This window comes from Oncorhynchus masou, chromosome 31, assembly GCF_036934945.1.
Source record: "Oncorhynchus masou masou isolate Uvic2021 chromosome 31, UVic_Omas_1.1, whole genome shotgun sequence".
NCBI lineage: Eukaryota > Metazoa > Chordata > Actinopteri > Salmoniformes > Salmonidae > Oncorhynchus > Oncorhynchus masou.
In genome coordinates, this window is record NC_088242.1 from 42,587,464 (window position 1) to 42,596,648 (window position 9,185).

Genomic DNA, 9,185 nt, shown 5'->3' on the forward strand with positions numbered 1-9,185 from the left:
GTTTAAATCAGTTACAACGTTTAATGGCTGTGATAGGAGAAAACTTAAGATGGATCAATAACATTGTAGTTACTCCACAATACTAATCTAAATGACTCGGTGAAAAGAAGGACGCTTGTACAGAATAAAAATGTTCCAAAACACGCATTCTGTTTGCAATGAGGCACTAAAATAAAACTGCAACAAAGAAATGTGGCAAAGAAATTAACTCCATGTCCTGAGTACCTCTCTTCATATTTTCAAGCATGGTGGTGGTTGCATCATGTTATGGGTATGCTTGTCATTAGCAAGAACTTGGATGTTGTTTTTTTTTATAAAATGAAATGGATTAAAGCTAAGCACATGCACACTGGGAGACAAATGGACCTTTCAGAGGGTCAATAAACTAAAACACAAGGCCAAATATACACTGGAGTTGCTTATCAAAACAACTTGAATGTTCCGGGTTTGACTTAAATGATCTTGAAAATCTATGGAAAGACTTGAAAATGGCTGTCTAGCAATGATCAACAACCAACTTGATAGCCCTTGAAAAAGAATAATGTGCAAATGTTGTGCAGGTGTGCAAAGCTTCTAGAGACTTACCCAGAAAGAATCAGCTTTAATTGCTGCCAAAAGTGATTCTAACTTGTATTGACTCAGAGGTGTGAATACATAGGCCTATGTGAATTAGATATTTCTGTGTTTCATTTTCAATACACATTTCTAAAAACCTGTTTTCACTTTGTCATTGTGGGATATTGTGTGTAGATGGGTGGGAATGTTTAATTTGATCCATTTAGAATTCTGGCTGTAACACAGCAAAATGTGGAATAAATTAAGGGGTATGAATATTTTCTGCATGGTGAAAATATGATAATTACAAACCTGTATGAAAATGTAATTTAATCAAATGCATGAGTAGACCTATAATCACTTATTGCAATTAAAATAAATCACCCGCAAGCCAATGTGGGGTAATACTAGTATTTTCTATAAAATTATAATCCTATTATTTTCAAAACATCCCTTTTGCCGTGACATTGTATTCGCAATGCCGTGACCCGGATTCGAACCGGGGTTGCTGCGGCCACAACGCAGAGTACTAACCACTATACGATCACGGCGAGCTACCAGGGCTGCGGACAATTTGCGGGGGATACTACGCAATTAACTGGAGCCTGCAGTGACGTTTATCGACCTGCAAATATCTGCAGCTGTTCGAGTCCAATTTTGAAATGCTTGTCTTGATATTCTATTGTCTTCATAGTAGCATATCTATCTTAACACTATAGTAGGCCTATATGCTATACAGTCTACCATCCTATATATAGGCCTACCATTGAAGCATTCTTCTAGAGCGATTGAAATGTATTTTAAAGACCTTTGACAGTGAGTGATAGTTAGATTTCCAAACAATTCATATTCAGGTGAGGTCTATGATTATACGCGTGGGTAGACCTATGATAGGTCTGAGCTTCTTCCAGTATAGTTCAGCCTACAATATTGGAACCCATCTTTGTTCCGAATATTGCATTTTGTTAGATATTTATTTTATTGACATTATGAATATGACAAGTGCTATTGGTATTAAATCTGAATTGCAAAAAAACTTCTATCAACAGTTCCAATCTACACTCTTTGAAAAGGAGAATCAAAAAATGGCTCTAATTGCTTGCTTCGTATATTAGGGCATTTACATTTACATTTACATTTAAGTCATTTAGCAGACGCTCTTATCCAGAGCACCCCTTAAGGTTCTATATAGAACCCGTTGAAGGGTTATTTTATCAGAACCCCCAGGGGTTCTTCTTCACTGAACCAAAATTGGTTCTATATAGAACCCTTGAGATCCATATAGGGTTCTATATGGCACCAATGTAGGTCATGTATAGAACCTTAAGGGATGCCATAAAGGAAGCAAGCATTTAACCTTTTTTTTAAGGGTGTATAAGAAAAAACAATCAAATATTGTCATACTCGAGTAAAAGTAAAGATACCATGACATGAAATGACTAAAGTAAAAGTGAAAGTTACCCAGTAAAATACCAATTGAGTAAAAGTAAACAAGTATTTGGTTTTAAATATACTTAAGTATCAACATCAAATGGAATTGCTAAAATGTACTTAAGTATCAAGTAAAAGTATAAATAATTTATTGTTCCGTAATTAAGCAAACCGGACGGCACAATTTTGTTATTTTTCTATTTATTGACGGATAGCCAGGGGCACACTCCAACACTCAGACATAATTTACAAACGAAGCATTTGTGTTTAGTGAGTCCGCCAGATCAGAGGCAGTAGAGATGACCATGGATCTTCTCTTGATAAGAAGGTGAATTGGACCATTTTCCTGTCAAAATGTAACGAGTATACTTTTGGGTGTCAGGGAAAATGTATGGAGTAAAAAGTACATCATTTTCTTTAGGAATGTAGTGAAGTAAAAGTAAAAGTTGTCAAAAATATAAATTGAAACTACAGATACCCTAAAAAACTACATAAATCGTACTTTAATTATTTTTACTTAAGTACATCACACCACTGTCAAATATTCGTTTTGAAACATCGTACATTCGTATTTGTGTTGCTTATTGGTGTACACAGTATGCTTGTTTAGCTTGCACGGAATTTCAAATGCGAGCTATCCCCTCTCGATTGGCCTACAACTAAGGAGGTCAAAGCCTTAGCTAGGCCTACTCTAAGAACATCTGAACGAGCGAGAAATCGTCGGTGCTTCGTTGAATGGGCCCACCTATTAAGGTCATTTCGACATTGTTTGTTGAATAAAGCTTCTATTCGTGCGGGATAAACCTAGTCAAAGTCTACAAAATATACATCCTCATTAAGTGGTAGAAAGAACGAATGTCCATGAGAAGATAACTAGTTATACTGGCGGGGACATGGAACATTTGCCACCATTTGCACGAGACAGGTGTTCGATTATACCAGCAGGGCAGTGCTAGCATGTCACATTATATGAATTTTTTTAATCGATCATGAATAGCCATTACATAGTTACCGATAAATAAAGCTTTTCCGGTAAGGAGTGGACATTTCCGTGTAGCAGCCTTTGAGAAAACGGACAATTAAAGCATGCTCATTAAATTGCAGTGGACGAGGAATCGTTTACTGCATATTTTCGTTTTCAATTATAAGAGCACACTTTCTGCTTTGTATGTTGCAAGGGACGTATAAAGAAGTAGGTTTTCCTTAATCTTTCCCACACTTTTTTTGCGTTGTATTCCTTCTTCATGACATGAGTAGAAGGGAGCGAGCGGGCATTGCCAAAATTCTCTCGGTATTTCCCCCCCTCCCACTCCCGGAATAAAACTGCCTGTTGTCATAATAAAATTATACATGGGTGCATTATTCGACCACGAAGCAGTTTCTGATTGATAGTACTTCCAACTGATTTGCACACCCTTGCGTTTAAACTGTTTAAACATCCTGAAAAAAGCTATTTGTATTACTTTATACAGTATCCATTGGAGCGAGCTGATGTTAATTCAGTACGGTGCAAGTTGCGTTGTAGTGAGCTTGCTTAATGACATCGAATGCATGCGTCTTCGAAGAAGAAAAACAACGACCATTTTTTTATTTTTCACACAGCCTCTTGCTTTCAGTGTCTTGGCAAAAAAGTATCAGTTATGTAAAATCCATTATGAACATATGCATTTTCGCCATAAGGAATTCGTTTTGGACTTTACTTGTAGCCTAAATATCATATAAATATAATTTTACTTGAATTAACAATTACATTCAGAGTTGTTTTTGTCATAAATAATTTTAAGAATATTATATGCTGGTTGTATTTGAGCGTTTCTGTTTTCTCTGCACAACATTTAGAAGTTGTTCCTTTTCAGGTTTAAACGTGAGTGCTAAATGCTAACTCCCGTTCGTATAAGCTAGTAGCATAGCTAGCATTCATAAATCGGTAGTGGTAGTCAAAGTTGTTTTTAACTGCAATGCAGTTGATTAATGGCGATAACATAAACGTGTAGGCTTTTGGGTTTGACATCCACACATATATTAGGCTAATTTTGCCAGGCGACAATGAGGAGATTTGGGATCATTCCCGGATGGCATTTGACCCCCACGCGTTTCCATGGCATTTCCATCGTTTGGGTCGAGTTCCATTGACCTCTTACCACATCTATGGTAACATATGAATATATTATAACATTACACGAATCTCTCTATGCCTTGCTGTTGATCCCTAATAAACCCATACCACCACTGCCTCAGCGATTGTCATAGACATACTGTACAGACTTACCTTTAACAGGGGTCTCGCGAGGCCATAAACTAGAAAGAGTGGAAAAACCAAAGAGCCTTATATTCCCCCACCTGAAGTAAGATAAATATTGTTTTTAATATTTACATGTCCTCGCCCCTGCTTTATTTCTTTATACAATGAACAAACATATAAACTAGTCCCATGTTTCATCAACTGAAATAGAAAATCCCATACATTTTCCATGCACACTTAGAGATTATTTCTCTCAGACTTTGTGCGTAAATGTGTTTACATCCCTGTTAGTGAGCATTTCTCCTTTGCCAAGAAAATGTATCCACCTGACAGGTGTGACATATCAAGAAAATGATTAAACAGCATGATCATTACACCACCTTGTGCTGGGACAATAAAAGGCCACTTTAAAATGAGCAGTTTTGTCACACAACACAATGCCACAGATGTCTCAAGTTTTGAGGGTGTGTGCAATTGGCATGCTGACTGCAGGAATGTCCACCAGAGCTGTTGCCAGAGAATTGAATGCTAATTTGTCTACCATGAGCTGCCTCAAATGTCATTTTAGAGAATTTGGCAGTAGGTCCAACCGGCCTCACAATCGCAGACCACGCGTAACCACGCCAACCCAGGTCCTCCACACCACCTGCGTGATCATCTGATGGGGGAGGGGGTGATGCTGAATAGCATTTCTGTCTGTAATAAAGCCCTTTTGTGTGGAAAAACGTATTCTGATTGGCTGGGCCTGGTTCCCCAGTGGGTGGCCCTGGCTGCCAAATGGGTGGGCATATGCCCTCCAAGGCCCACCCATGGCTGCACTGCTGCCCAGTCATGTGAAATCCATAGATTAGGATCTAATGAATTTATTTAAAAAAGACTGATTTCCTTATATGAACTGTAACTCAGTAAAATCTTAGAAATTGTTGCATGCTGAGTTTGTATTTTATTCAGTGTACGGTAAGTGTACAGCATTCGGAAAGTATTCAGACCTTTGACTTTTTCCATATTTTGTTACATTATAGCCTTATTCTAAAAAAAAAATATTTTTTTAAATCCCCCTCATCAATCCACACACAATACCCCATAATGACAAAGCGAAAACAGGTTATACATTTTTAACGAAAATATTATATTTCATAACTGTTCAGCCCCTTTGCTATGACACTCGAAATTGAGCTCATGTGCATCCTGTTTCCATTGATCATCCTTGAGATGTTTGTAAACCTTGATTGGAGTCCACCTGTGGTAAATTCAATTGATTGGACATGATTTGGAAAGGCACACACCTGTCTATATAAGGTCCCACGGTTGACAGTGCATGTCACAGCAAAAACCAAGCTATGAGGTTGAAGGAATTGTCCGTTGAGCTCCGAGATAGGATTGCATCAAGGCACAGATCTGGGGAAGGGTATCAAAGCATTTCTGCAGCATTGAAGGTCCCCAAGAACACTAGAGCTGGCCGCCAAATTGAGCAATCGGAGGAGAAGGGCCTTGGTCATGGAGGTTACCAAGAACCCGATGGTCACTCTGACAGAGCTCCAGAGTTCCTCTGTGGAGATAGGAGAAACATCCAGAATGACAACCATCTCTGCAGCACTCCACCTATCAGGCCTTTATGGTAGAGTGGTCAGGCGGAAGCCACTCCTCAGTAAAACGCACATGACAGCCCGCTTGGAGTTAGCCAAAAGACACCTAAATTACTCTCAGGCTATGAGAAACAAGATTTTGTGGTCTGATGAAACTAAGACTAACTCTTTTGCTTGAATGCCAAGCGTCACGACTGGAGGAAACATGGCACCATCCCTACGGTGAAGCATGGTGGCAGCATCATGCTGTGGGGAAGTTTTACAGCGGCACGGACTGGGAGACTAGTAAGGATCGAGGGAAAGATGAACTGAGCAAAGTACAGAGATCCTTGATGAAAACCTGTTCCAGAGTGCTCAGGACCTCAGACTGGGGTGAAGGTTCACCTTTCAACATGACAACAACCCTAAGCACATACAGTGCCTTGCGAAAGTATTCAGCCCCCTTGAACTTTGCGACCTTTTGCCACATTTCAGGCTTCAAACATAAAGATATAAAACTGTATTTTTTTGTGACGAATCAACAACAAGTGGGACACAATCATGAAGTGGAACGACATTTATTGGATATTTCAAACTTTTTTAACAAATCAAAAACTGAAAAATTGGGCGTGCAAAATTATTCAGCCCCCTTAAGTTAATACTTTGTAGCGCCACCTTTTGCTGCGATTACAACTGTAAGTCGCTTGGGGTATGTCTCTATCAGTTTTGCACATCGAGAGACTGAAATGTTTTCCCATTCCTTTAAACTTCTTCACATCAGTATCTCGGACCTGCCTGGTGTGTTCCTTGTTCTTCATGATGCTCTCTGCGCTTTTAACGGACCTCTGAGACTATCACAGTGCAGGTGCATTTATACGGAGACTTGATTACACACAGGTGGATTGTATTTATCATCATTAGTCATTTAGGTCAACATTGGATCATTCAGAGATCCTCACTGAACTTCTGGAGAGAGTTTGCTGCACTGAAAGTAAAGGGGCTGAATAATTTTGCACGCCCAATATTTCAGTTTTTGATTTGTTAAAAAAGTTTGAAATATCCAATAAATGTAGTTCCACTTCATAATTGTGTCCCACTTGTTGTTGATTCTTCACAAAAAAATACAGTTTTATATCTTTATGTTTGAAGCCTGAAATGTGGCAAAGGTCGCAAAGTTCAAGGGGGCCGAATACTTTCGCAAGGCACTGTAGCAAAGACAATGCAGACGGGGCTTCGGGACAAGTCTCTGAATGTCCTTGAGTGGCCAAGCCAAAGCCCGGACCTGAACCTGATCGAACATCTCTGGAGAGACCTGAAAATAGCTGTTAGCAACGCTCCCGATCCAACCTGACAGAGCTTTAGAGGATCTGCAGAGAAGAATGGGAGAAACTTCTCAAATACAGGTGTGCCAAGCTTGTAGAGTCATACCCAAGAAGACTTGAGGCTGTCATACCCAAGAAGACTCAACAAAGTACTGAGAAAAGGGTCCGAATAGTTATGTAAATCTGATATTTCCAGCTTTGAAAAAAATTGATTTGAAAAATTGTCAAAAAACTGTTTTTGCTTTGTCATTATGGGGTATTGTGTGTAGATTGATGAGTGGGAAAAAACAATTTTATCCATTTTAGAATAAGGCTGTAACATAACAAAATGTGGAAAAAGTCACAAGTTTTGAATACTTTCCGAATGCACTGTAGTTGCTGAATGAAGTGACAAGGCATCTTATATGCAATTTCACATCTCAAGATTAGAATAATGGGTAATCAAGTTAGAGAGAGAGAGTATGGCCTTTTAAACAGTGCAATCAGGAAGACTCAAGGGAAACTCAAAAGAACGTTCCTGTGAGAGACAGAGTAGGCTGCAGAAGGGGAAGGGAGAGTGCAAGATGGGTTATGATATGGATACAATAAGTTCTAATGGATCAATGCTATGGAGGCTTGCTTGGTTTATGAGCATCAGAGGTGTCTGATGGATTTGAATCGCAGGATAGCAATGAGAGGGAAAATGGGGATGTTATTGCAGTAAATCCCAGTTCCTTCAGTGGTGGGCGAATAGCAAAGCTGCTCTATGGTGATTATTGTTATTAACTTGAGTGATCTGACATCTAGTGTAATTGTGTGCAACTTCCTGTTTGGATAGAATGCCCCTGTTTCATTTGAGGGAATGATTGACTCCTAGGCACAATGCTAGGGCTTAGAACTACACTGCTCAAAAAAATAAAGGGAACATTAAATAACACATCCTAGATCTGAATGAATGAAATATTCTTATTTAATACTTTTTTCTTTACATAGTTTAATGTGCTGACAACAATATCACACAAAAGTTATCAATGGAAATCAAATTTATCAACCCATGGAGGTCTGGTTTTGGAGTCACACTCAAAATTAAAGTGGAAAACCACACTACAGGCTGATCCAACTTTGATGTAATGTCCTTAAAACAAGTCAAAATGAGGCTCAGTAGTGTGTGTGGCCTCCACGTGCCTGTATGACCTCCCTACAACGCCTGGGCATGCCCCTGATGAGGTGGCGGATGGTCTCCTGAGGGATCTCCTCCCAGACCTGGACTAAAGCATCCGCCAACTCCTGGACAGTCTGTGGTGCAATGGAGCAATGGATTGGTGGATGGAGCGAGACATGATGTCCCAGATGTGCTCAATTGGATTCAGGTCTGGGGAACGGGTGGGCCAGTCCATAGCATCAATGCCTTCCTCTTGCAGGAACTGCTGACACACTCCAGCCACATGAGGTCCAGCATTGTCTTGCATTAGGAGGAACCCAGGGCCAACCGCACCACCATATGGTCTCACAAGGGGTCTGAGGATCTCATCTCGGTACCTAATGGCAGTCAGGCTACCGCTGCCAAGCACATGGAGGGCTGTATGGCTGCCAGCCTACACCATGACTAACCCACCGCAAAACCGGTCATGCTGGAGGATGTTGCAGGCAGCAGAACGTTCTCCACGGCGTCTCCAGACTCTGTCACGTCTGTTACATGTGCTCAGTGTGAACCTGCTTTCATCTGTGAAGAGCACAGGGCGCCAGTGGCGAATTTGCCAATCTTGGTGTTCTCTGGCAAATGCCAAACGTCCTGCACGGTGTTGGGCTGTAAGCACAACCCCCACCTGTGGACGTCGGGCCCTCATACCACTCACATGGAGTCTGTTTCTGACCGTTTGAGCAGACACATGCACATTTGTGGCCTGCTGGAGGTCATTTTGCAGGGCTCTGGCAGTGCTCCTCCTGCTCCTCCTTGCACAAAGGCGGAGGTAGCGGTCCTGCTGCTGGGTTGTTGCCCTCCTACGGCCTCCTCCACGTCTCCTGATGTACTGACCTGTCTCTTGGTAGCGCCTCCATGCTCTGGACACTACGCTGACAGACACAGCAAAC

At 40.7% G+C, this 9,185-nt stretch overlaps 1 non-coding gene across 1 annotated transcript; it reads right to left on the reverse strand.

Moving 5' to 3' along the window:
* Positions 1 to 1,034: 1,034 nt before the first annotated feature.
* trnah-gug (transfer RNA histidin (anticodon GUG)) lies at positions 1,035 to 1,106 on the reverse strand. Its single transcript has one exon. It is a non-coding gene; the product is annotated as a tRNA-His (tRNA).
* Between the last annotated feature and the right edge of the window lie 8,079 nt (positions 1,107 to 9,185).